The following is a 26,206-nucleotide window of genomic DNA, read 5'->3' as shown; positions in this document are numbered from 1 at the left end:
CCCTCTGTCTTTTGGAAACCCTCAATTCTCAGGCTTAAACCCGTGATTCCCTGTGTCTGCTTGGCACTAGTTCTAGGTGGCCCAGGGGCAGGTAAGAGCCCTGCTGTGAAGAAGCTTGACCCTGAAGAGTCGAGGATGGTTTCTTTGGTGAATGCCGTGGACGTCCTGTGGGCACGGAGTCCCTCGGGCTCGGGCTGCGGGACTGCGCTGGGCAGATGGGGCGAAGCCTCTGAGGAGCTAAGGCTGGAGGGGAGCCAGCGCTCGGAGGTGCTGTGGGGTGGGGAGCGGGGCTGGCGGAGGCGAGGGGCCCCGGGGCTGCAGGTGGGGACAGAAAGCGAGTCGGGACCCCCTGCGCTGGACCCCGTGGGCTGTGGTGGGAAGTTTACATCCCCGTTCCCGCTGAAATGAGAAGCCAGTGGGATGACAGCTGATTCCCATTTTATAAGGATCTCTCGCCGCCTGTGAGTTGTGTCAGGGAGTTCATTTATGTTGGGTTCCTGTTAAGGTCTAATAGGGAGATTTTAGTGCAACACTTAATTTTTATTGCTGTCCATAAAACTAGAATTTTTTCATTAAATGGGTTTTAGGAAAATCTCAATTATTAAATAAAATCACCGTGTATTGTGGACATGACAGTTAAAAACAAAGTAAATTAGACTCAATATTTATGGCATTGTGACCAAGAAAAAATGAGCAATATTGGATTATAGTCTTTTATGTGACAAAATAGGAGACCGCATCTCACGTGGTCCGATCATTGGAATTAGAGACCCCGCTCTGTGACAAGGAGAGGCGGTCCCTCTCAGTGGCAGCAGCACATGTTTGCCTCCCTGACTTTCCCGCTACGGCCAGCCGTGGTCTCGGGGTGGCAGCAGGTCCGCGCGCCCTGGTGTAGCCCTTGGGCCCAGCATCCTGCGTCTCTGCTGCTCAGGGTCCAGGCCCCAGGAGACACTGCCTGTCCCTTCTCCAGCTCGATGAGGCACCTCACGTGGGGGAAGTTCTCACCTTTTCTGGTTTCGCAGTGACAATTTTCCGATTCTGTAAAAGGCCTCCTATCATTACAAGGGCTGTTTCCTGCTCAGTTCTTGTCTGCAGCTCTGCTTTTCTCTCTTGCTTAGTTCCCTCATTTTTCGTTTCTAATCCAGTGATCTCTGGGGCATGATTACAAATTATTGCTCTAACCTTGGACCTTCTAGTCATTGACGAGTCCTAGCTTTCACATGGTAGAAAAGAAAAATAAACAGATTGAAAAAGCCGTGTCTCTGAAGGAGAGACAAAGCCCAGGAGTTCAAGGCGGGGCCCGCCAGCCTCCCGGCATTTGGACATACTTCCTTTCCCAGCGAATGTGCTTTCTCACCCTGGGGTGGGCAGTGCTGAGACGCCTGTTAACCAGGCGGCCTCTTCGAGAGGAGACCTGTGGCCTGGTGGGGGTCACGCGCGCTCATGTGTGTGTGCGGGCATCTGTGCCCATGTGCCCGGCAGTTGCCCGGTCGAGGAGCCCTCACTCCCAGGCCAGGCCTGTGTCCTTCGTCCCTCTGTCATCAGGCTGATTCCACCCTCCTGGGGCTGGTGCCGGAGTCAGTTCCACATCCTCCCCACCTGCTGTGGGTGCTGTGACTGTGTCCCCATCACAGACGGGGCAGAAGTGACTGCGCGGCGTCTGATGGTAAATGTCCTTCCACTGGTACCCTTGCTGCTGCTTCGGAAAGACCTCTGCAAGCTTCCTCAAAGAGACGGGGGAGCCCGTGGCCATCCGCCCGCTGCCCTGCAGACCGAGAGGAGGGTGCTCCTTTGTCACCACCTTGTGCCGCCCGCCGGCCTGCCCTCCCAGGTAGGCAGCGTCCTGTTTGTCGCAGGGCTGTTACTTCCTGGTACCGTCTCGTTAGGGCATTTCAGGGGCCGAGACCCTTTAACTTGTGCTGAGGAGGTGTCTGAACCACCCGCCTGTCCCTGGGTCACCTGCTTACAGCAAGTCAGGCCTCTGGCTGCCGTGCCCGTGAGGGCAGGTGGCATGGGACAGACAGGCTTTTCACAGAGCTGCGGTGGTTTGCAGACCTGGCCGTGGCCGTGCTCGGGCTTAGCTGCCTCCAGACCACACGAGGAGCCGGAGAGCCTCCACCCCAGCCCGACGGCCGTTTCCCAAAACTGTACCTTCCTCAGGAAACCAGGCTTTTACTAGCAGCCTGGCTGCCACCACGGACCTGGGCCGGGGACGGACGGCGTGTCCTCTGAGGGCCTGTCCACTCAGAGTTTCCACTGGCGACTTGTGTGGCCTTGGTCGCCGGCTGAGTCAGGGCCGCCGGGTCCGCCTCCTGCTGCACTGGTCAGTGGCGACCGGTGGCTGTCCTGCCTGGCTCCGGGCAGTGCTCGGACACCAAGCTTCTTCACCGACGAGTTCACAGAGCTGCGGGACCTCCCCAGGAGCGTGCGGGGCTGTCTCCTAGGTCAGAGTGTCCGCCTAGAGTGGCCTTTTACGTGATCTGAGCACCCTCCTCGGATTGTCGAATGCCCTCCAGGCCAGGCTTTCCTGTTCGGAGGTAATAAAGGAGCTGCTTTCATCAAAACCCCGAGCACCTTAAGAACCTCTTTGGGAATTCCTGCTGCGGGCACGCCGGCAGGTCACGCAGGCAGACGACTGACCTGAGGCTGTCCTCTTGTCGACAGCCTCCCCCTCTTGAACTCTTGCTGTGTGTTGAACCCGCGCCTCTGAGCACATGTTGCCACCTTGCCGGGGGGAAGAGGGTCCTGTTGGGAGTTACGCTGGCTCTGGTCTGCTGCGCAGACCCAGGCAAGCGGTAGGTCTGTGTGATCCCAGTTGCTTTGGATTTGTTTTGGATTCAGCGCCTGGTGTAGGCGTCAAGTCCTGTTGGAAAGACATGAACACTGACAGAGACCTGCCAGGGCGAGATTTTAGTTGTGGGCTCCATGCCTGGCAACAGTTAATTTTTCAAAGAGCTTCTGGGTGGAGCTGTGCCTTGCAGCCCAAAAGTTTCTAACTTCTGGTCTGGGCACCAGCAGTGAGACAGTCTCAGTCCGGTTCAAGGTCACGTGCGCGGCACGGATGTTTACCGGTGCAGTGAGCGGGACTGGCCACCAGGTGGCTCAAGTATGTAGCGTCTGCAGCGGTGCCGTCTTGCACTTCAGACGTCATTTCATAAAAACCTTCTGAGACCGGATTCCCCCACGATCTTAGAATGTGAAAGCGGAAGGTTGCCGTTTTAAATTGTGTCCCTGGCTCGCATTCGCCAGTCTGGGACCCAGACCCTGTGTCCTGTGTAGATGTGTACACACGCTCGGACCTTATTTCCCTTCTTGGCGGAAGTGCGTGCCCTAAACTGTCATTTTAGAATGTTTTGATGATTTATTTATCTGTTTATCTTGACATATACTTTCCATAGCTACAAGTCAGATTAATAGAGGTTTTGAAGTGTAAACTGTCGGCATGGTTAATATTGTTTTATTTTATGCTTTTGTTCTTTGGGAAATGAAGAGACACAGAGCACCTAAGAAGTCAACACATAACTTTCATGGACTTACTGTTTCCCAAGAAGAATTTAAAATCCTACTTTACTCCTTGAGAAGGAAGTTACTGTGTAGCTTCCCACTAACACTAGACAGAAAGCATTAAAAGGCCAAAGTATTTGCTTTATTTTAAGATCTGTGCAGTGAAGTTCAAGTGAAGTTAACCCTTGGGAATATGTGCTTTTTTTAGCTGATCAAGACATGGAATCTTAACTTTAGTTCTTTGTATCTTTCAATCACAAATTTCCTGGAATTAGGATTTTTTTTTCTGATAAGCTTAAGGCATATTAGAAAATAAACCACTTCTTCAAAAACCTAATATCCAGTTTCCTATTTATGTGGGCCTTTCTGCTTCAAAATTTTGGACAAAGGCATAAGGTAATGTCACTTCTGTTACATAATGGGCAAAGGGAAAAAGAGGGGGAAATTCGCATCCAGCGTCTTTCCCCCATTGTCCTAATTCTAGTTAGAACTTTAGCTGGAGAAAAGATGAAATAAATTTTTTAAAACATGTTTTGAAATTTCTGTGGTTTTACCTAACTCTCGTTACCTTCATGTCCGTGTCACTACCTCAGAAAGGAGGCCGACGTCTGTGTTGGTATCATTCACCACGAGGTTTTCCCGTCCTTCTTTGCAAAGCAGGGGCTGACGCCTCTACAGCTGAGGCGTGCGTCTGGCCCACAGACCAGCGCTAATTGCACATCGGCCTGCTGTGGTTGGTCGGAGGCAGTGTGACCGTGTCTGAGAGTCTTGATATATGTCCCGGTGACGGTACTAATTTTTTCTGCTTCTGTACACGGGTAGCCATGTGGTGGCCAGGAGTCCTCAACAATGGATCTTTGTTAAGGTTAATTTCTTTCAGGGAAATCGATGTGATTTAAAAAAACCATTACTGTGTGCGAACCGTGTGTGGAGCTGTGTGCCTATACCACCACCCTGTTGGGAAAATGAAACCGCAAAACTGTGTGTGTGTGTGTGGGGGGGCACTTTTTAATGCTACTTATCTTTTTTTTAATTGTTAGGTGGCTTGGTATGAAAATGGAATCTTTTTATCATAATAATAAAGCAAGCTGATAAAGTAAGGAGATAAAATTGGTAGAATTTGGTGTTAGAATACTTTTAGATGTGTTTTTATTTGTTGGGTTTAAGTAACTTTATGTGTGTGCATGTGTTTCAAAAATATTCTATAAAGAATTGACCTTGAAGACCCGCGAAGCAGGGCTCGCTTTTCCAGCGCACATCCTGAAATCGGAAGGACGCAGAGGTTATGAGCATGCCCCGGGCAAATTTGTGAAGCATTCCATATTTAAAAAAAAGTCTCATGAAGCGTATTTGCCCCAACTTATATTTTTTATATTTCTTTATCTTTTTTTAAATTTTGCATTGTGAATATTTTGATGCAAGTAAAATATTCCTCCTACTTTAAAATTCATTTAAATTAGCTTTATTTGGTATGTGACTTCAGAAAGTACAGTGAATTTACAAGTTCAGCTCTGACGTGTGTAGATTTCAGAAGTGTCAGTGCCCGCTCCTGCACACAGTCCAAACTGCTGACGAAACTGAGATTGAGTCGGGATTTCCAGATGCCTTGGCCTGCCTGGCGGGGACCATGCTGAACTGAGAGGCAGGTAATGTTCATGGGCCCTTTCTTTTAAAATAGCATTTGCATTAAGCTTCCACTATTTCCGGGGTCCGTGTGGCCATTTCATATGTGTTTGATGCCCTTAAAAAGTTAAAATGAAATTCCTGGATTACATATCGGAACTACACACATGGTGTTTTTAAATCCATATGATGTTTTTACTGTAACCATAAACTAAGGGAAAGTGATTTGTCAGGAGACTCGATTCTGTGGATCCACGTGAGACGCTGCTGTGCTGGGACCTGGGATACGGCGCTCAGATGCCTGTCCCTGCTGCCCTGACCTGACAGCCGCAGGTGCACCCTGCGACACCCGTGGCAGCTGGCCAGGCACCAGTGGCCATGCTGTTGGTGTCACTATGTTTTGAAATGGTCCAATTTGGTTAAACTTGGAATAAATCAGTCGCTTTCCTTAACACATACTTTGTAGCACATGCCTTGGGCCTGTGCAAAAACCCAGTTAGCTTCTGTGCTCAGATGGTAAGAAGCATTTTTTTTTCTGCCCAGGCACATCCAGCAGGACTTTTTTTTTTTTTTATTATTACTCAAATGAATTTATCACATCTGTCGTTGTATAGTGATCATAACAATCCATTTTCACAGGATTTCCATCCCACAGCCCAAGCACATCCCCCCACCCTCCAGCAGGCCTTTTGAAGGTTGCGAGGGACACAGGACAGCCTTTGGCTGTGCACCTGTCTGGGGCGTTGCGGTACCTCCAGCGCTCCTGGTCCCCACCCGCTGAGGCCGGCAGCCTCCCCAGTGGTAGTGGCAGCTGGGACGCCACCGTCCCTTTAGGCCGAGGTCGTGGGCTGTGGAGCCGTGGTCGAGCCTTAGCAAATGACTCAGCCACGTTCATTCCCTGCACCGTTCTTTCTGCTCTTTGTTTTGTGGTCTTACCTGCAGCACGCAGGAGTTTCCAGGCTAGGGGTCGAACCCGTGCCACAGCATGACCCAGCTGGATCCTTTCACCGAGGCCACTGGGAGCTGCCTCCACAGTGCGGCCCTCGTCGTCTTTGGGGCAGGCAGGGGTGGCCTCTGGGTGGCGGGTGGGGGACGCCTTTCCTTCCGGAGGAGCCCAGCCGGGTGAGAAGACACAGGCATTCTCGGGGGCGGGGTGGGGTGGGTGGGGGTGGGGGTGGCGGGGAGCCGGGTCATCGGATCCCGTGCCCACCCTTCCCTCCTGTCTCGTTGTCAGTTGGCTGAGGCGCCCCGCTGCCTTGATGACCGCTTCTGTCTGAGACTGAGGGAGGAGGAGGAGGAGGTTGGCCCGGGAGGTTGGGGTGAGGCGGGGTCTGTGGAAGTGCGCACCGACGTCATCGGAGTCTGTCGGAGGCGCGCCTTCATCCTGCACGTGACCCTCATCTGGTGCTGTCAGTGCTGGGGCGCAGGTTTGATCCCTGGCAGGGTGTGGCTGAAAAGTCAAGTCCATCCCCGCCATGGGCTGAGCAGCCGCCCCTGGGCCCCCATGACTCTAGGTCACTGTCTCTAAGTCCTCCTCCTCTGTGGACGCGGGCGTCTGGCCGCCGAGGGTGCTGCAGGCTGTCTGCCTGGTTGTAGCTAGTTAATTTGCCCCTTTTTTTCTTTTTTTGCTTTTTAGGGCTGCGCCCTTGGCATATGGAGGTTCTCAGGCTAGGGGTCGGATCAGAGCTGCAGCTCTCGGCCTCCGCCACAGCCTCAGCCACGTGGGATCCGAGCTGCGTCTGCGGCCTACACCACAGCTCATGGCAACGCCAGATCCTTAACTCACTGAGCAAGGCTGTGGATCGAACCGGCATCCTCCTGGTCAGATTCGTTACTGCTGAGCCACGACGGGAGCTCCAATTTGTCCACCATTAACGGACCTGGATCGAGCCCTGTGGAGCTGCCGGCTCCGCTTCCGGGGAAAATTGCCTGTGGGTCTTGTTTTCCAGTGTTTTAGAGGCAGGAATCGAACTCATTGCCTGTGAAATGGGAGTGCCGGTTTAAATCTGTAATTTTATGGTCTTTAGTAATTGACTGTGCTGAAAACATTTTAAAGTAACCATCCCTTTAAACAAAGTGGCTTCGACTTGAAAACCATCTCTCGTTCCTCCTAATGTGGCTGTATTTTATATTATCTCCTGCCGTGAGAGAAAGGCGGATAAAAGCCACAGTCCAGGGTTTTAATCTTTACTGTTGGACTTGCTTGACATGGCGTCTTAGGCAAAGGCTTCCTAATTTCATTTTAAACCCCAGAGTTCCCTTTGAAAAATGGGATAGGTGTTGGCAGCACCCTGTAGGCTTGTGGGGGCGGGGGGTAAAATGAGCTGGTGTCCAGCAAGCTCTTAGCCCTGAGTCTCTCACGATGAGAGTTTTCTCCACGGAGCACGGAGAGGGCTTTTTGTGCTCCCATTTGGCATTTTGCGAAGAGCCTGGTGCCTTTCCAAGGAGTAGCTTAGGTCTCCTGGTTGAGAGTCAGGTGTGTGACCGTGAGTGATGGGGCCACAGGTAAATCAAATCTGGAGAACTGTGGATGCTTGGTGATAAATAAAAGAATGGGATGGATTTTCCAAGTGTGTCATGGGTCCTGCTGGTCCCTGGGGCTTCGTCCCAGACCAGGAGGGCGGAACTGAAGCAGAGTCTGAGATGCGTTCTGGTCCCTCCTTGGCCTGGGTCAGTGGACCCGCTGGAGGGTCCTCCTCCGACCCCAGTCCAGGAAGGACCAGCCGAACCCCACTTCTTTATCCCTTTATCCTGTGAACTTGACTGAGTGAAGAAGATCTTAGGTCCTGACCGATGCTGTTGCAAAATCAGTAAAACAGACCTGATATGTAATAAGATAGAAAGTGTGTTCCACTGAGCAGCCATCCTGTAGGGTGTTTTAATGATCTGGCAGTGTTTTCAAATATAGAGTATCACTAATGTGTTTTTTGTTTGTTTGTTTGTTTTTGTCTTTTGTCTTTTGTCTTTTTAGGGCCTCACCCGCAGCGTGGAGGTTCCCAGGCTAGGGGTCAAATCAGAGATGTTGCTGCCGGCCTACGCCACAGCCACAGCAATGCCAGATCTGAGCTGCGTCTGTGACCTACACCACAGCTCATGGCAAATGCCGGATCCTCAACCCACTGAGCAAGGCCAGGGGTTGAACCCACAACCTCATGGTTCCTAGTCAGATTCGTTTCCGCTGCACCACGACGGGAACTCCTCACTAATGTTTATTAGTAGACTTCACTTTTAGTTGAAAGTATCAAATTTGTCACATACATAACATTATGTATAATTTTTTTTTTTTTTTTTTTTTACTCTTTTTAGGGCCGCCTCCGAGGGAAATGGATGTTCCCAGGCTAGGGGTCCAATTGGAGCTGCAGCTGCTGGCCTACACCACAGCCGCAGCAATGCCAGATTCGAGCTGCATCTGTGACCTACACCACAGCTCACAGCAACGCTGAATCCTTAACCCACTGAGCAAGGCCAGGGGTCCAACCTGCAACCTCATGGCTCCTAGTCAGATTGTTTCCACTGTGCCGCGACAGGAACTCCTAAGTGTATATTCTTATATATGTATTTATTTGTGAAATGTGGCAAATACTCAAGTACAGGTTTTTTTCCTTGCCCATTTGGGTGAGAATGCCACCAGCTAGAGAATGTTAGCCTATGCCCACCAGTCATTTGAGTCCTAACCCTTGATTAGTCAGAGCTGATAAGGGATCTGCGTAGGTGGTTGTGTGGTTTTCAGTCCTCATTTGACAGAGTGGGTTTTTTCCCTTTGAATTAGTAAACACCAGCCAACAATGGGCCTCAGTGTGCATTAGAGCGAGTGTGTGAAGGTAGCTGGAGGGGACAGCAGACACAGAGCCGATGTCCTAGCAGGCTCGACTTGCTGGAGGAAGGCTGGTGAACACGTTTCTGTAGAAGCAGCTGCAGGGGCTTGTTACAGACCCTGTGTCCGTGTTGTCTCACGGAGTCACGTGCTCCAGTGGAACTCTCTAAACAGTGCCCCTGGCCTCATTTTGGGAATCAGCTAAGGTAAACACGGAGACTTATGCCAGGTTCGTTAATTGGCACTTTTTCCATTTAAAGGGATAGGCCCAGCATTACTTTGCGACACCATCAAGTGGATCTTCCGAGTTGCAGGCATAGTGCTCTAATAACATTCTAACTTAAACATCTTAACAGTCCGGCCCATCTTAAAAATGAGCACCTTTCGTCTTCCTATGTTTCCCTTCCTGTTTTGTCCACATGCTCTCTTGGTTTGTACCTGAAGTTCACTGATTTCCAGCACCAGTTTGGCTGTGTTGGAATCACCTGGCAGCTTCCGCAGTGGCAGTGTTGGTGATTTGCAGGTGTGAGACCTGGAGTAAAGTTTTAGCCAACACTGTGTTAATTGATTTACTTTGACGGCTGTTTACTAAATACCTCTCACTCTCTGCTTTCTCCTCTGTAAAATGGGAGTGCAAACGTCCTGGGGACCCTGGGGACCCGGGGGGAGATGTGGATAGAGCTGGTCCCACAGGGCTGGGGAGGGCTGGGCCCCTCGCACCGCAGACCCAGGCCTGCCAGTTAGGCACACGTGGCCGTGGCCGTGTGCTTTGAAAGGGCCTTTGCTTCCTCCCAGGCTGGCGGGTCTGCAGAAACCAAGTTATGTGCTTGATCTTGGCCCAGTTCTCTAAAAATAGCCCGAGGGCAGCAGCTGGCATTTTGTGCTGCAGCACTGATCGTATCTCAGGAGCAATTCTGGGCGTCTTTATTACCGACCTGGGAAATGGGTGAAGGGCACAGGTAGGGTGGGACAGAGCCTGCAGGAGAGACGGCTGCAGGTCCTGGCAGCTTACTTGTGGGAATGAGGGCAATGGCTGTTGCAGTATCCTTGTTGGTTGGAGGCGCTGATGGAAGGTGTCGTTTAATTCTTCCACACTGTTGGGTCCTCAGAGGCGATGCCTGAATAGACACACATTTGGAGGCAGTGATTGGATCAGACTGACCATTGTGCGCTAGAAAGGACGCGCCGTTAGCAGAGCGCAGTGTTTTCAGAAACGAAAGGGGGATACGTGTGAGCACCTGCTGGCCCAGGTCAGGGCCGTGGGCCACAGGAGGCCCAGCACTCTTGTCACCACATTAAAACTGGAGGCTTGGCCTTGGCTTTGTCCTCCCTTGCTGCGGTGCGTCCTCGTCCCTCAAGGCTAAGTGATGCCCGTTTTACGGGACCCAGGAGGAACCCGGAGTCGGCAGGTTCACGTTGCCTCGTTTGCCTTGTCGTCCTGGCCAGAAGTGCCCTCCCTGGGCCTTGCCACGGGGCCCACGGAACCTGAACTCCAGGAGGGCAGTGCTCTTGCTCTTTGATCTGTGGCTGTGAGTCCAGTCCCAGAACAGTGCCCGGACAGATGCACGGACAGACGGTGGCGAGCAGGGATTCTGGGGCGGGCTGCGGGCCGGGGGTGGCCCGCTCCCCTTACTCTGCACCTTCCCTGGGGCTCTTTGCCACCTGCCTCCAACTTTCTGAAACCTCCTCCTTCCACCTCCCCACTGCTCAGGTCCTTTCCTGCTGCTCTGCCTGCCCTGATGGCCACACCTCTGCAGGTGTGTTCCCACCCTCGCCCCCTGCAGGGCCCTGCCCTGTGGCCCAGTGTGTAGACTGCTGGAGCCCTGGGGGAGGGGCTTCAGCTGCGGCTTCTAGACCAGCCCCCACTTTGTTCCCTTGCTTACAGGTTGAAATGATGGGAAGGTGGCCTTTGAGTGCTGCCCACCTCGCCCTCCTCCCCCAGTAGCCGCGGAGCCCTGGAGCTCAAGGCCAAGGTGGCCAGTCTGCTTGGCGAAGGGTTTCCTCTCTGAATTCAGTGGTGCTTTGATTTGGCTCTGTCAAGCCCAGGAACCTTGTTTTTGTTAGTCTTAAACTGCTTAAATTGGCCGAGGCTTTAAAAGGCTGATGCTATAGATCGGTCACCTTGAAAACTCACCGTTCCTACGCGGCTGAAGATGATCTGTGCCCTTTGTGAATTTGTGCTTTTTCCATGAACTTATGTTCATAATGAAGACATTTTTTTCAAGAAGCAAAAGCGCCATGATTTCTTTAGGTTCCCCAGTCTGGCCACAGCCACGCGACTCCTGGGCGGGCCGTGTGTCATGTTGCGGGTGCCCAGGTGACTGTGGCCCTCGCCAGCTACGGGTCTTTTCTGTCTTCTGTGGTTTGAATATGCCACGGAGCCTTTGAAAAGTAGGCTCCTTTCAGTTCTCTTTTTGTCTGTTGTCCTTTGACCATCTGAACAATATTTGAGATTAAAACAAAATTTAAGAAGTTAGGACGGTCATACTCGGAAAACAGAAGAATCGTCCTCATGCAGAAAAATGGGAACTATTCTGCAGGCATCGTTTAAAAAAATGAAGTGAGCGGGTTTGAGCCTGGCCTTCTGGATTTTCCATGTGAGACCGAGGAGCCTTTAACAGGAAGGTTGGGAGAAAGTGCTTTAAACGCACTTACTCATCTGCAAGTGCTTGCTCATGTAGCTCCAAACTTTTTGACGTGGATAGTAAATTTGTGTGCTTTTTTTTTTGTTTTTGTCTTTTTAGGGCCACACCTGCAGCATATGGAAGTTCCCAGGCCAGGGGTCCCATTGGAGCTGTAGCTGCCGGCCTACTCCACAGCCACAGCCACGCCAGATCTGAGCCACGTCTGCAACCTACACCGCAACTGACGGCAACGCCAGATCCTTAACCCACTGAGCAAAGCCAGTGATGGAACCCGCCACCTCATGGTTACTAGTTGGGTCCGTCAACCACTGAGCCATGACAGGAACTCCAGTTTGCATTTTTTGAAATTCGAGAACTTCGCGCCTCCAGCGTCCGGGCGCAGATCCTCCACACAGAGATGCTGGGCAGGTGTTTACGGGGTGAGTGGGGCGTCCAGGGCCGTGACTGGGTGGTGTTCGCCTGGCACCTGCTGCTGAGCCTCCGCGTGCTTCTCAGGAGCTCAGATGTCCTGCCGCCTGGGCTGCAGCCCCGCGCCACCCCGGTGCTGGCCGCGTGGTCTTTGGCCAGAGACGGGGTCCGGTTTGCTCCGTGGCGACGGAGGGGAAGGTTGCCCAGGTCCTGACACACTCAGGTCCTTGACGTGTGGGAGCTCCTCGGGTGCAAGGCCGCCGACTGCTCAGTGTTCACGGAGACGTGCGCTCTGTGACCTCAGACCCCAGGCTGAATGTTCCCCTGGGAGTGCTCCCGAAGAGGCTCGCAGCCGAGCCGCTCCCCGGGCTTGTGACCGGGCCGTCGGGCGGTCATTCCCTCCTAGCTCCTGTTGGCGCTTTGGCTCTTGGCTCTGCGAGCCTTGGCTCGTGCCTGCTGCGGAGGATGAGCCCGCCGACGCTAAGCGAAGTGAGTCCGTATTCAGCTCCTGCTCTGTCCTCCGTCTCTGCTTCTCGGACCCTCTGGACGCACACTCTGCCTCCTGCCCTCTCTGCCTCCCCGCCCCATGAGCACTTGGAAGCATCTGGTGCCGGTTCATTTTATCAACCATCCACTGGCACGAGTGTCCTGAAACTGGTTCATTCTGAGGTGTGTTATCGAAACTATGGACTTGTGCTGTAACTTGTTTACTTTCTTACTGTGAATGGAAAATTCCCACCCCCACCCCTTTTTGGGAAGAAACTGTAGTCGACAGGGAAATTTTTGTTTGCCTGATAATGCCAGGCTGAGGGCCATAGATTCTCTTTGGAGCATCCAGTTATATTTCCTAAGTAGTCGTGTCTTATTTTTTTTTTTTTTTTTTTTGGTTTTTTTTTTTTTTTTTTTGTCTTTTGTCTTTGTTGTTGTTGTTGTTGCTATTTCTTGGGCCGCTCCCGCGGCATATGGAGGTTCCCAGGCTAGGGGTCCAATCGGAGCTGTAGCCACCGGCCTACGCCAGAGCCACAGCATCGCGGGATCCGAGCCGTGTCTGCAACCTACACCACAGCTCACGGCAACGCCGGATCGTTAACCCACTGAGCAAGGGCAGGGACCGAACCCGCAACCTCATGGTTCCTAGTCGGATTCGTTAACCACTGCGCCACGACGGGAACTCCCCCGTGTCTTATTTTTAACATAAGCTCTGATTGCACATTTGATTTTCTTTCTGTCCCACGAGTCACTTAAGTGTTGTGTTTTTAAAATTCTAACATTTTAAATTTAAAATTGGTGACTAATTTTATTGATTTGGACTTTGAGGCTGCAGCTTTGTGCTGTTTATATTTGTTAGGAATTTTTTGAAATTTTCTTTGTGTCCTGCTATATCACCAGTTTTCATAAATGGTCCATTAATTCTTTTTTTTTTTTTTTTTGCTTTATGGGGCTGCACCCGTGGCATATGGAGGTTCCCAGGCTAGGGGTCCAATTGGAGCTGTGGCCGCCGGCCTACACCACAGCCGCAGCAACGCTGGATCCCAGCTGCGTCTGCGACCTACACCACAGCTCATGGCAACGCCGCATTCTTAACCCCCTGAGCGAGGCCGGGGATCGAACCCGCAACCTCATGGTTCCTAGTTGGATTTGTTTCCGCTGCGCCACAACGGGAACTCCCATTAATTCTTAAAAGGAGGATGTATGTGAATTACAGAGTCTGACACAGACCCATTAACTTTATCAGTTACTGAAGGCCAGTCCTCTGTGCTTTGTAATGTTTTTCCTACAGATACGTTGATGGGGGCGAGGTGGGTGCTCCTTGCAGCTTTGAGGTTTTTGTGGGGCTGCTTTCCAGGCACATCTCCATCTAGTAACTTCTGCTTCTTATCTTTTTAGTTCTTTTCATTCTTTCGGCTCAGGGATACTGGACACAGAGACGCAGGACTCTTACGTCTTGGTGGTGGCTCCACTGAGTGCCTTGCCCCGCAGAGCTGCTTTTGCTCTTGCGCTGATTTTGCTACTTCCTCTTTTGTTTTTATGTGCTGCATATACTCGAGACCTGCTTGTTTGGAGAGGTGGTATCTTATTTTTTCCCTTTAATCCGAGAGACTTTAATAGAGGGGAGTTAAAAATCATTTATAATGACCTTTATAGCAGGGAAGCTTGGGTATACTTCTGCCTTCTTATTTTTTATTGTTAGCGTATTTTTTTTTTTGGTCTTTTTAAGGCTGCACCTGCAGCATATGGAGGTTCCCAGACTAGGGGTTGAATCAGAGCGTAGTTGCCGGCGTGTACCACGGCCACAGCAACGTGGGATCTGAGCCGGGTTTGCAGGCTATACCGTAGCTCACAGCAATGCCAGATCCTTAACCCACTGAGTGAGGCTGGGGATTGAACCCGTGTCCTCATGGATCCTAGTTGGGTTCGTTAACCACTGCGCCATGACAGGCACTCCCTGTTAATGTGTTCTGGGTTGGGAGGTTTTTTCCCCCTCATATATGTGCATTTCTTCGGTGCGCTGTGGTGTCTGGAAGGTACTGTTTTTAAAAATTTGCGCCGGAGTCCAGTGGTCGACAGTGCCGTGTTCGTCTCAGGCATACAGCGGTGTGAGTCAGTTACTCATGTGCACGTGTCCCTCCTTCTCCCCACGTGAGATTTCCAGAACGCTGAGTAGACCTCCCCGCGTACAGTGGGTCCACGTTAGCGCTCTGTGTTACGTACGGCGGGAAGATGTCTTTTGAATTCCACACTCTGCGAAGGCCTCTCGGGTTTGTCTGCTCTTGGGTGGTTCTTCTGCCCTCACTGCTCCTCTCATGGGCCTGGATACAGAAGTCGGGTTGACGTGGGCAGGGCTGGCTTCCCTCGGAGCATGCTCCTCTGCTCACCTGCTCTGGGGCCGCCTTCGACTTGTCGCCCCTGCTTGGCGCTTGGCGTCGGTTGCCTGTGTCCTCGTGCTTCCTTACAGGGACACTGGTCTGTTGGGTTCAGGTCACCCACGGCCTCTTTGTACTTGAGCCACCTCTTAAGAGGCCTGTTTTCTGGTCAGCACTTTCTGAGGTGTCGGGGGCTGGACTGCAGCACGTGCATGTTTTGGGGTGAGGGGGAGGTGGGCACGGTTCATCTCATAACCCTCATGGCCTATGAGGGTGGAATTTTTTTAAGTGTCATGATAGACGCATTTCATATGCTTTAATCCATCACAGTTCTCACCAAAGATGCTCAAATTTGGCCTCTCGTGGGTCTGTTTAGGTTCCTCCAGGGTCCTTCAAATATAGTTCCAGGATTCTGAGATACTTCCATGCTTTCTCACATCCTTCGAGAGCAATCTCACTGCCCAGATCTACAGTCAGATGTTTCTTCCAGGTGCCCTGTTTTTTTTACAGCAGAATATGGTGCCAGATGATGCTAATAAGCACACTGGTATTTGGAAAATGTGGGCAGGTCCTTTGTATCACCAGGGCGTGGGAGGCGCTGTGCTGTGTGGTTAAGAAGCGTGGGCTCTGGACAGTCCTGCTGTCCAGGTGCAGCCTGGCCCCCTCGCTTATAGGCAGCCAGGCCCCCTGACTTACTTGGCCCTGGGCACGCTTCCTAGGTTCTCTAGACTTGATTCTGCAGCATGCTGAAGTCCCCAGCTGGGGACTGAACAGCATTGCAGCAGCGACCCGGCCACTGCAGTGACAGCACTGGATCCTTAGTCCCCTGAGCCACAAGGCAACTCCTCTCTGGACTTAGTTTCATCATCACATCATTTCATCCCTGATGGCAAGGACTTCCTCACAGCTCTATTTTGAGCACCTAGAACGGGGCGTGGCGCATAATTGACACTTGATAAATATTTGTTCAGTGACTGCGTCTATGAAATGAAAGTAATAGAAATACTCTTTACCGCATGATGGGCTGCTCAGGGCATGGCACCTAGAAAATGCTTATTGCTGTCATTGCTGTCTGCTTATCGCAGACCCTGTGGAGGGTCTGCGAGTTTTCCCTGCTTACCAGCTGACACGTTAGTCTGCCGCTTCCCTGGGTGCTGCTGGAGGCTGAAGGCCTTGAGGCAGAGACGAAAGACTGTTCCCTGTGGCAGCAGCCGTTTTCCTGCTCTCGCCGCCGACGCCCTGTTTTCCCAGGGCGGAATGAAGACGGCGGGGTGTGCTCTGTGTGTGCGGTGGGCCCCGCTGCGGAAAAGGAGCCCTGGGCTCAGGGAACCGAGATCTCTTAGGACGGAGGTCCTTTATCTTTACAGCGGGTCACGGTCAGACACCTCGGAAGACAGGTTGGGCCAGCAGGCCCTTGGGTGCCTCTGCTGGCAAGCTCTGCGGGGACAGCAGCGACCAGGAGAACTGCTTCCCAGCAAGTGGCATTGGCGGTGGAGGCCGTACCTGCTGGCTGTGGCGAATTGAGGAGGTTACCAGAGGCCCGCGGCCCAGCCTGAACGCCGAGGCTTTCTTCTTGCTGCCTTAATCCAACCCTTGGTTAATCCTTGTCTCCCCAAGTTTTGTTCTAGGACTCCTGGATGTGTAGTCTGTGGTTTCTGGTGTTTTCATCATCATTTTGCTGAGTAATTTTGAATGCTTATTAATTGTAAACTGTGTGTGTGTGTGTGTGTGTGTGTGTGAGAGAGAGAGAGAGAGAGAGAGAGAGAGAGAGAGCGAGAAATCATAGCCCTGTACTCTGCAGTGCCCTCTCTGTACTGTATCTCTGGTCTTTGTGGGGTAGTTGACTAGGCCTGCCTCTCTCTCCCTTTCCCTCCCTTCACTCCTTTGTCTTTTTTCTTTTTCTTTTTAGGGTGGCATCTGTGCGTATATGGCAGTTCCTGGGCTAGGGGTCGAATCAGAGCCGCAGCTGAGGCCTACACCACAGCCACGGCAACACTGGACCCAGCCGCATCTGTGACCTACATCACAGCTCACGGCAATGCCAGGTCCTTAACCCAAGGAGCGAGGCGGGTACTGCGTTGTGGTCTTAACCCCAGCTGAGCCACGACGGGACCTCCCCCCACCCCTTGGAGTTCTCATGGAATTTATCTGGGGTAGATTAGGTTGCATAAGTCGTTCTGTCTCGCCAAAGGGACTCCTGTTGAGCAGGTTAAATTTCCCCGTCCCCTCTTCCTCCTTTCTTGTTATTCGTGTTGCTGTTGGAATACAGGTGAGAGCTCATCACGCCGTTTCTTAAGAGGGCCCTTGGCGCTTGTGCGACAGCCTCATATGCTTTACTCCTCAGATCACAAACACAGACTCCTGAACTCAGGGTCATGAGTTCCTGAATTCCCTGGCCATTGTGTATTTGTCATTTGTAACGCTATCGATTTGATGGAGGGATACTTATGAGTCGTAGTTTTTGTTTGCTGTGTGTTGGTTTTTAGAGCTTGAAGTCTTCAGAAAGGTAACTGGCCCATCGGGTGAGTCTAGAGCGTAGGTAAGCTCTGTTTACCGCATGCAGTAGCCAGGATAAAGGGCTGCGGGCTCTCTGAAAGGAACGGGGGCTTCCTCCGCTGATGCCGAAGGGACAGTCACCACCGTGGAGCGCCTTCTGTCCTGGCAGCGTGTGGCGGACCGGACGGCCGTCTGCAGCCATGGCCGAGGGTGCCCTCGTGTGGAAGAGGCGTGAGGTCCTGCAACTGTTTTATGGGCCCTCGGGGAGAGGCCTCGTCCGGTTGCAACTGGGCCCATTAACTTCTTGGTGTCTCTGTGTCCCCAGCAGACTTAAAATGATACTGCCTTTTGGGGCGGGCTGGAGCTGCCTGGTTGCTTTAAACCGTTACCTGTTGTTGAGTGAGCTGGTTTTTGTGAGCATTTTGAAGCTGATTTTTGTATCAGCTGGACCTTGGTTCATCACCTTGGGGAAATGTGACTTCAGGTTTTTAAAGTGCCTTCTGGGTGCCAACTCGCCCTCGGTTTCTGTCTGGTGAATGTAACACTGCCTGTGTTTGAAGTTACCCCAGATGTTCAGATTTTTAGTTTTGCCCCCGCACCTTTGATTGTGGAACCTAAAGTGAAATCCATGCATTCTGTTTGAATCGCAGCATCTTTCTCAAACACTCGACCGCTTAACCTCTCCGCATTCATGGGACACGATTCCTAATCTCCGCGCTGCGTCTTGTCAGGACCGTGCGTCCAGAGGGAGTTTAAAACATCAGCTGCTGTTCTGCTCTCCTTTTGACTGTGAAGGCCTAGAGCCCGTGAAGATCGAGGGTGGCCTTCCTTCCTCTAAGTATTCGGAGTGGCGCCCCTTCAACGATTTCGGTCCTGCCTTCATGGCTGTTTGAAATGTAGCCTTCGAAACAGAGCCCTATTTGGCATCTCTCTTGCCCTGTTTCGAGACTGTATTTTAAGATAAGCTGTCAGTGTGTCCTGGCTGGTATCTGAAGAATGTAACCCATGCCTTCAACTTGAGAAAGTACAGCAGAGAAGAGCGGTCAGGGGCTCGACTTGTGGGGCCTGAAATGAAATCCCGGCTGGGCCTTTTCTGCAAAGGATCCCCTCTCTGAACCGTGTCCAAATCACATTTGTCACCTACGGCGAAGAGATACGGAGGCTTGGGGACATTTCTTTGTGAGCAGTGAAGCTTGCGTTTTGTTGGCCCGGAGCGGGGAGCATCTGCTCCCGTGAGCCTCAGGCCTTGCTGTGGTGCAGGTGCAGCCGTCGGGCCTGGAGGTGGCTTTGGTCCGAGGTCCTTCCCTGGGGAGCAGCACCCTTCGCTCCCTGCTGTTTGCAGAGCCTCCCGGGGCCGCAGACAGGAGGAGCTGCAGCATCAGTATCACCGATTCATCTGTTCTCCTGAGGGACAGCGTGGGAAGAGGGCAGGAGCAGAGGTGCCTGGGCCAGCTGTCCCGCCCAGGGTGGGGGCCTGGAGCCGTGCCTGGGGGGCCATGGCCACGCTGCTGTCCTGGACACCGCGTGCTCTGCGCTGCGGTGCTCGCGTGCCGCGGTCGGCAGCTGGCGGGACCGTGGAGATGCTCCGGTCCAGGCTCCTTTGCTGCTGGAAGAGCGACTGCTGCCCACGGGGTGCAGCCAGCAGTCAGTGGGCGGAGGAGCTTCCCAGAGGCGTCCCAGGGAGTTGGGATGAAGACAACAGCGTAACAGGCGGCAGGGAGGTGGAAGGGGCTGTGCTGGGCTGGAAGAGGCCGGGGTGCTCGGAGGAGGAGGCCTGTCTTGGGGGGCGAGCGTGCAGGGAAAGGCGTCACCTGGGGGAGGGGAGGGGCAGGAGACGGGGCGGGGGGGGGTTCCTGTGTGTCTTCCTGTGGAATGACGGTCTCCTTGGCCGTGGGGCCGCCAGGTTGCAGAGAGGGTTGGGGTTGAGTTAGCAGCCGTCAGACCAGCCTGACCCGCTCTCATCCCCGCCCCCCGCTCCCCTCTGCGGCTGGTTGATGCTCGGGCTCCTGGAAGCCGCTACGGTAGGAAGGCTGCTACAGCCTCGCTTGACCCGGGCGAGCAGAAATGTTCTCGGTCAAGTGGACGGAGTCGAACCTGAATCCTAAAAGCAGACTCATCCCCTCAGCTGGCGAGTGGGCCGGAACTCCCGCAGTGGGGGGGGCCAGCTCCCGTGGGAGGGGGGCAGTACCCCGCCTGAAATGTCTGCTCTTAGTCTGGCCCAGCCTCCACCAAAGGGACCTGTGCCTTCCACCAGGGGAAGAGGAAATAGTTGGGTTTTTCATGCCCTGAGCTGATCCTAAATCTAGGGGACCCCAGCTCTGCACTGACACTAATTCCAGGAGACCCCCAAGGTCATTAGTCGGAGTAGGACTCAGGGCGGTCAGATGATCCGCGGGAGCTCACACACGTCCGTTCCTGGTGGTCCCTGCCCCGTCCTGGCAGTCCTCCCCGTCTGGGCCTGTCTGCTTGGAGATGTACGTGGCAGCTGGCACAGCCCTGGTGCCGGTTCCTTGACCAGTGGGAAGGGCCCGCTGAAAGCCACCAGAACTGCTTGGACCAAGGCGAAGAGTGAACCTGGAGGGGCGGTGTGTCCTGGGGTGCAGCGGGGTACAGAGATTAGTGCCTCTGTCAGGACCTTGAAGGATGCAGGGGTGGCTTCGGGCACACCCATCGCCTGGCCTACTTGGCCTGTGCTAGGACCCAGGGTGTTGGGGCGAGATGGCGCTACCGTGAGCCTCGCCCGGGGAGAGGGTGTGTGGCTGCTGTGCAAGCTGTGGTGTCCTTGCTTGAGCAAAGCAGCAGGTGCCAGGCCCTCAGCTCTTCGTCTGGCAAAGTCACCCGACGTGGAAGTCCAGACTCACCCGGCCACCTGCGGCTCCTCCTGCCTCTGGGTCAGCAGGTAAAGAGGGAGTTACGGTGCTGGCTGGAATGGCCGACCTGGCCACCGTGCCGGACTGCTGCTCTAGTGGAGGCAGGGAGGGACATCCTGGAACAAGGGAACCCGGTCCGTGGGCCTTAGACTCAGCAAGCTCTGTGTTGAGGTCCATGGACAATTACAGCAGCCCCATCGGGCAGGGCTTGCAATGGTCTAGGCCCTTGAGGGGTGACGGTTTGGGTCACCTCAGCGGGTGAAGAACCACAGCAGCCGAGGTGCTCGCCGAAGGCAAAGGGATACAGAATGGGCACTGAAGGGAGTTGGGTCAACGTGCCAGCTACAGCCCCGTGGCCAGTGATGGGGACAGGACTGCAGTTGTCGTGAGGATTTCCTCCTCCTTTTTTTTCTTTTTCTTTTTTTTTTTTTTTTTTTTTGTCTTTTTGCCTTTTCTAGGGCTGCACCCGCTGCATATGGAGGTTCCCAGGCTAGGGGTCTAATCCGAGCTGTAGCCACCAGCCTACACCACAGCCATAGCAACATGGGATCCGAGCTGCATCTGCAACCTACACCACAGCTCACGGCAACGCCGGATCCTTAACCCACTGAGCAAGGCCAGGGATCGAACCTGCAACCTCATGGTTCCTAGTTGGATTCGTTAACCACTGCACCACGACGGGAACTCCCCTCCTCCTTTTCTTATGAGTCTGCGTGTGTGCGTGTGTGTGCACACCCAGTGTGTACGTGTACATTTTACCTCCCTGTCTGTCTACCCCCCGTCTCTCTCCCTGTCTGTCTACCTGTTTACCTACCTGTCTGTCTACCCACCTACCTGTCTGCCTACCTGTCTGTTTACCCACCTACCTGTCTGCCTACCTGTCTACCTACCTACTTATCTCCCTGTCTGTCTTCCTACCTGTTTACCTGTCTACCTCCCTGTTTACCAACTTGTCTACCTGTCTACCTACCTGTCTACCTGTCTACCCACTTACCTGTGTACCTACCTGTCTGTTGACCTGCCTATCTACCTGTCTGTCTACCTACCTACCTACTTGTCTGTCTGCCTACCTCTGTTTTCTTCCCTCCTTTATCATGCAGCTTAAGATGTATTACCTTGATATCAGAGTATTTAAATGTTTCGGGTTTTACGTCACGGGAGGTACCTCGTGGCGCATTGAGGAGCAGAGCAAACGTGGCCTGAGGACTCCCTTCTCTTCTGGGGAAGGACCAGAGCCTTTTCACTTGTACCTGGGAGGCCGTGTCAGGTTAGGCTGGCTTATGACTCAGTTACTCTCTGTATTTGAGATTAGTTTTGGTTTGAGGAGCTGTGCTGCACATGGGCGCCCCCCAGTCGAGGAATATGCACTTGGAACAGTTTCTCATGTCTGCTGCCTGGGCCGCGGGTGCTCAGACACTTGGTCAAACAGGATTCAGGATTCTGGGTGTTTCTGGATGAGATTAACCTTGAACCTTGGACTGAGGAAAGCAGGTGCCCCTCTTGTGGGGTAGGTCCTCCCTCCAGGTCCTCCTCAAGCCTGAGCAGAACCAAAGGCTGACCCTCTTGCAAGTGAGAGAGCTCCTCCTGCCAGGTGGCCCTGCGCTGGGACCTCTGGTGGCCTTGCATCCTAACCGCAGGCTCTGACTGAGAGCTAGCTTTTGGGTCCTGACCTGCTGGCTTTGGACTGGAGCCTCCCATGGCCTCCCCTGGGCCTCCAGCTTTCAGACTGCGTGTCTTGGAACTTCTCAGCCTCCTTACTTATGTGACCTGGTTCCTTGTGCTAAATCTCTTACACACACACACACACACACACACACACACACACACGGTTGCTGCCCTGGGGGGCTCTGACTGATACAGCTCTTTAGAACTTGCCTCTCCCAGGCGTGAGAATTTGTGTGACATGGCTCGGTTTGGGAATCTGACTTTTCATTGATAATTCTTTTTCTACCTGAAGGTCAAGGCAGATGACATGTCTTTCTCCTGGCAGTTTTTGTTTTGTTTTTGGTTTTTTTTGGGGGGGGGTCCTTTTTTTTTTTTTATTCTTCATCTTTTTAGGGCTGCACTTGTGGCATATGGAAGTTCCCAAGCCTAGAGGTTGAATCAGAGCTCTAACCGAGGCCTACACCACATCTGACCCACATCTTCGACCTACACCACAGCTTACAGCAACGCCGGATCCTTAACCCACTGGCCGAGACCAGGGATGGAATTGGCGTCCTCACGGGTACATGTCTGGTTCGTTTCTGCTGAGCCACGGCAGGAACTCCCTGGCAGTTTTTCTAGTCCCTGGTCATTGTCCGCAGAGTTTCTTGCTGTCACCTGAGCCACCCACTCACCATCGCTGGTTACAAACTGAGCCTCCTGGGCGTGTGTCGTCCATCTCGAGTGTCCCAGGCCCCTGGTGGCACTTTCACACCAGCCTCAGTGCTGGGATCAGTGAGAGGAGCAGAGGGTGTTGTCCCTCAGTGGCTGCCGCTCCTCTATGTCTTACTCTTAGGGGGTCCCAGGCGTGTGGGGTGACAAGCGGTGGGGTGGGTGAGGTTGCAGTGGCCCCAGGACTGGAGACCAGGGTCGCCTGCGAAGCAGTGAGTCGTCTCCTCTCAACCCACGGCTGAGGTTTTTTTTAATGAATTTTACTGGAGTGTAGTTGACGTACGAAGTTCTGTGAATTTCAGGTGTGGGTCGAAGTGGGTCAGTTACGCACTTACATGGCTCCTTTCCAGCAGAGTGGATCAGTTATACACGCACATGGATCCTTCCCAGCTTCTTTTCCCGTATAGACCATTGCACAGTATTGAGTAGCTTACCCTGTGCTCTATTGCTTTTTAGGTGCAACTAACCCAGTGAGCCTCTAGTCTGACCCCAATCTCAGAGTACCAGGAAGGGCTCTGTGTGTTTGTGTATGTGTGTGTGTGTGGTGGAATGTGAAAACCTGGTATCTTTTTTTTTTTTTTTTTTTTTTTAAATGGCTGCACCCATGGCACATGGAAGTTCCTGGGGTGGGGACCAAACCCATGCCTGTGCAGGACCCGAGCTGCTGCAGTTGGATTCTTAACCCACTGCAGTGGGAACTCCCAAATCTGGTACCTTTGATTCTATCAGTTGAACCAGGAGTAATTTCACTAGCAATACATGAAACTGTTTAAAGTATGAAGTTAAAAAATTCTGACCCGGAGGAGTTCCTGTCATGGCTCGGCTGAAAGGAATCAGACTAGTATTCATGAGGTTGAAGGTTCAATCTCTGGCCTCGCTCATTGCGTTAAGGATGGTGTTGCCTGAGCTGTGGTGTGGGTTGCAGATGCAGCTCGGATTCCCCGGTTGCTGTGGCTGTGGTGTAGACCGGCAACTGCACCTCCAGTTCGACTCCTAGCCTGGAATCCTCCGTATGCTGCAGGTGCGGCCCTAAAAAGCAAAAAACCCAAAGAACCAAAAAACCAAAACCCAACCCGGAAACACAAAAGTAAGTTTACTCTTTTCCGTTAGACAGTCTTTTCTGCTTGCTCATGGCACACAGTTTCAAGCCCCAGCGGTGTGAGAAAAACTTATGGGCAAGGCCTTTGTGAAAGGCGTCTGTTACTTGATTGAAGCTGCAGAAAAGCATGTCTTCGCCTGTGGAACACTGGGTTCCATGGGAAGAGAATGTGAGGACCACTGGATTTGTCCGATCAGTTCCTTGGCACCAGAGCAAAACCTGGCCCCTTACCCTGCGTCTTACTCAAGCGCAAGGTCGTGTCGCTGGAGGCAGGATCAGGACTCGCTCGGCACCCACACTGTCTGTCAGGTGTGCTTTGCATCTTCGGAAAACGGCTTCCTTGCGTGTTTTAAATCGACGCTAGAATATTTATCCTGGTGTGGCCCTGGGGCCAATTTATTCTCCAGAGGTTTTGCCTCGGAAAGCAGTGACCGTATCCGGCAGAGACAATTTCCTGTGTCATTAAGATGTTCCCTGGCAGAATGCTCTTTTCCTTGGTGGACGGGGTGTGGTGTAAAACACACACCTAGAGCCAGCCCTCTGTTCCCCCGAGTGAATTAGCTGCACTGTAGCTTATCTGCGGCAGATCTTGCTTGTGAGTTTATTGACAGCGACGCCTGTCCTTAGCGACTCTGGCTTTGGTTGAGGGCTTGGCTTTCTTTTCCTTCTGCCTTTTTTTGCAGCTGAGTCACAGCCAGGAAGTCCTTTGAAACCAAACCCTTATTTGCGTTTCAGGGAGAGTTCGGGACAAGGTAACTCGGCTTGAAAGGGTGCTTTGGTTCCTCCGTAGGGCCTTCGTCGTCTCCCCGGCCCGATGGAGCTCTTGGTCTGTCCCAGAGAAGCTGACCACGGGGCTCGCAGCCGCCTCTGGGTCAGCGCCTCACAGCGCAGCTTTGTTAGGACGGGGACAATGAATGTCGGCTCCCCAGGCTCACCCGGACGGCGTCCGCGTCCCAGGGAAGCCGTGGGGGCGCACCTCTCTTCGCCCCTGCCCTGCTTGTCCCCACCGGCCTGCCAAGTTCAGAATGGTGGCGCTGGGGGTGCTCCGTGAACACCTGGTGGCACGCGCATCATTCATTGCTGTTTGAGTAGCTTGTTTCCGTCGAGGGGTCGACTCCAACTCGAGCAGAATTGAGACTGTACAACTATCTTAGTGTATAGTGCTGCGGACCCAGTTCATTGAAAGTGTCTCAAAGAGCTGAAGGGTTGTTTTACTCGCCTCACAGTACATATTTTAGCTGTTTGTGAGCCTCTTTGTAATCCGTGTTGGTTTCGTAAACTGCGTTGTCGCTGCAGAGTTGATTTCAGGTTCACATGTAAATGAATTCCCTGGACGTGGGGCTCAGACCTCGGCTGAGTTCGTTCTGGGTGCGGGGGCCTCCGTGTTGCCTGTGGGATGTCCCCGAGCCCACTCTGGTCTTCGTGAGGGTTACGAGAGCACCTGTGTTCGTCACACACCTGCACAGCACCCGATGTGCCACCCGTGGGAGCTGCTTTGTGTCGTTCTCCTGGCGCAGAACCACAATCCAGATTCACCCTCCCAGGGCCAGATATAGAATGTGATGTAAGTTGTGGTTTGTGAAGGAAAAACTCTCGTAAAAATATTCTGGAAAATACAGTGTGACTTTTTTTTTATAGGTAGAGAAATTTACGTTTCTTTTAAAATTTATTTTAAAATATGTTCATTTTAGGCTTAAATGGATCGTAGTTGCTTCTGAGTACTCTAAAAGGATGGTTTGTAAGTCGTAGTTAATTTTTGTTGGCTTTCTTGCTCATTTACACTGCCGTGTGTGGAGCTGATATAATATGACTGTAAAACTGCATGTTTGCGCATATTACTTACACGGAATTTTTAGGGAGTCCCTGGTGGCCTAGTGGTTAGGAATTTGGCCTTGTCATTTCTGTAGCTTGGGTTCAGTCCCTGGCCTGTGAACTTGCACATGCCACGGGCAAGGCCAAAAAAGAAAGAAAGAAAGAAAGAAAGAAAGAAAGAAAGAAAGAAAGAAGTTTAAGAGATTACTTTTTGGTCCACATTTAATACTATACCCTCAAAGTTAGGCTTGGTTTAACTTAACAGGAGGTGGAGAGATTTGGTTGTATTTTGTAAAGTGTCGACACTTGAAAATATCGAGGGAAAGTGTGCCCCCTTTGAATCTGGCCAAGCGCCTGTGCTTGTTATTTCGCACCCTGGTCCCTCCGCCCGCTGCTCTTATTTTCCATGGCTTCTTTTCCTGCCGACTTAGCTCTGAGATCCTTGGTCTCCGTGGCGCTGTTGGTGGCGCACAGCTCGGGACTGGGGCGGGGGTGGCGGAGGCCCCCTCCCACCCTGCTGGTGTCGGGGTGGTTCAGATGCACGGGGGCGGCGGGGGCAGGTGGCAGATGCAGTTGCTGAAGGAAGAGCCCAGGGACCCACCTGGATGCAGCGGTTGGTCGTGCGGCGCCCCCGCCCGCCTCTCTCCCAGCGTGAAGGAGAGGCGGCGTGTGGTCTGGGTGCCGTCAGAGGGTCA

At 52.8% G+C, this 26,206-nt stretch overlaps 1 protein-coding gene and 1 long non-coding RNA gene across 5 annotated transcripts in view; both read left to right on the top strand.

Annotated features, from left to right (window-relative positions):
* The window catches only part of GMDS (GDP-mannose 4,6-dehydratase), a 434,734-nt gene that overhangs the window by 32,964 nt on the left and 375,564 nt on the right, over positions 1-26,206 (top strand). The window lies entirely within an intron of this gene.
* On the top strand, positions 12,860-25,702 carry LOC146401127 (uncharacterized). The gene is made up of 2 exons (XR_014809443.1): positions 12,860-17,079; positions 23,622-25,702. It is a non-coding gene; the product is annotated as an uncharacterized LOC146401127 (long non-coding RNA).

Source organism: Sus scrofa, chromosome 7 (genome assembly GCF_054392235.1).
Source record: "Sus scrofa isolate SSC_HxYL_T2T_F1_AM1 chromosome 7, Sscrofa_HxYL_maternal_Yorkshire_Landrace_v2.0, whole genome shotgun sequence".
NCBI classification, from domain to species: Eukaryota; Metazoa; Chordata; class Mammalia; order Artiodactyla; family Suidae; genus Sus; species Sus scrofa.
This window is presented reverse-complemented; position numbering and strand designations above follow the sequence as displayed.